Source organism: Pinus tabuliformis, chromosome 1_1 (assembly GCF_031772625.1).
Source record: "Pinus tabuliformis cultivar Carrire ecotype Pingquan chromosome 1_1, CPIR1, whole genome shotgun sequence".
Lineage (NCBI taxonomy): Eukaryota > Viridiplantae > Streptophyta > Pinopsida > Pinales > Pinaceae > Pinus > Pinus tabuliformis.
This window is the reverse complement of record NC_142297.1, coordinates 917,685,879-917,687,707: the sequence shown is the minus strand read 5'-3', so window position 1 is coordinate 917,687,707 and position 1,829 is coordinate 917,685,879. Positions and strand designations below refer to the sequence as shown.

The 1,829-nt window shown below is 37.1% G+C and overlaps 1 pseudogene; it reads left to right on the top strand.

Annotated features, from left to right (window-relative positions):
* The first annotated feature begins 591 nt into the window (after nt 1–591).
* On the top strand, nt 592–1,470 carry LOC149217391 (pathogenesis-related thaumatin-like protein 3.1 pseudogene; annotated as a pseudogene).
* Nucleotides 1,471–1,829: the final 359 nt, after the last annotated feature.

The following is a 1,829-nucleotide window of genomic DNA, read 5'->3' as shown; positions in this document are numbered from 1 at the left end:
CTTCACATTTTTCAAGTAAAAATTGCCCCTCGATTTTAACCAAAAAATATGTAGCTTTACAAAGTGTGACCAATGCTATGGTCACATGTCCTGCATCTCATGCATCTCATAATTTTGAGTCTATGTGGAAGGTTTTCATATGGATGACGTGTGAGTGGCAAACCAAATTTCGAATGTTGCAATAAAAGAAATAGAGGCAAAACCTAGACTCGATTGTTGTGTGGGGCCAAAGAACCAACCAATGGAGTGTGCATGAAAGTTTAATTTTATTATAACTACATGACCCTACAAATGTCACTTGTTAAGGTCTTTATTAGAAAATAACAGACACAACATTAATGGCTTTTCTTTGAAGTGTATAATGTAACTCTCTCCAGTTTGAATGGGGAACTAGGTCACGTACACAGGAGTTCACCCATGTAGATCTTATCTAAAAAATCCCGTGCCTGAAGAATGTGTTTAAACTGTCCTATATCCTAGGCAGGTAGAAAATAATTAACAGGTATATTATAAATTTTCCATAAAATATGATGTCATGATATGTCAATTAGAGGAAAAGAATAGATAAAAAAGTTCACCAATTATTATTGACGTGTTGACGTGACCGCAGGAACAACCGCAGGCAAATTTTGGGGACGAACGGGCTGCTCTTTCGACGCCTCTGGTGAAGGCAGCTGCAACACTGGTGACTGCGGTGGCTTGCTCAGTTGTCAAGCCGCTGGACGACCTCCTGCAACGCTGGCTGAATATACTCTGAATGGGGCCAACAATCGCGACACGTATGACATCTATCTCGTTGATGGATTTAATCTCCCTCTCTCCATAACTCCCTCGGACAGTAGCTGCCCAACAGTTGACTGTAGCAGCAACATAACTGCGAGCTGCCCTACAGAATTGAAAGTGGTCGATGGGTGCGACAGTGCTTGTGCCGCTCTTAATACTCCTCAACACTGCTGCACGGGAAACTACGCCAACAACTGCCCTCCTACCAAGTATTCCAAGTTCTTCAAGGGGCAGTGCCCACAGGCTTATAGCTATTCCAAAGACGATAATACTAGCCCCTCCACTTGCACTTCTGGTACTAATTACAACATCGCCTTCTGCGCCTAATACCATCCTAGCTGTTAGGTAAACATCTTTATTCTCCGTAGTACCATATTTCATAGTAATAAGGATACGCTAGTATCACACAGCGACTCCTATGCAATTGAAAGGGCGTGGAAGTCAATTGAGATTGAATGATTACGAGCCTTCGCCGGGATTCAATTCAGATTGAATCCCCTATACACTCTGTCATCAAATTCAAAATCATAATAATACCGCTGCATTCACATACATGCATGTTTCACGAAGTATATCGATGGTGATACAGTTGAGATTGATTGATGTTAAGACGATCATAATTGATTACGATGTTGGAATTAATGTTCCGCTATGGCATTCATATTATCTTCCGAGCTGTTTTCACACAGATGCAAGTTCCACGCAGCGTCGCAATCGATCATATCAGAATGTTGTTAGATGTTAAAGTTCATTAAGATTTTGGAGTTAAACTTTTATTAATAAAGAGGTCATTGTTATTAAATTTTATTTCACTCCATTTAATTGGTAAATACTTATAATATATTGAATTAATATCACATAATTAATTTTTAAATTTTGAAATAAAATATTCTAAAATATGTTTATTTAGGTCATTAAATTTTTATTTATTTAATAATTATGGATGATTAAACTAAAATTATAAAAATTTATTCCAAAATAAATATATAGATTAGGCATCATTTTTAATAATCATCAAAATAGTTATTAACACAATTATTTTGGAA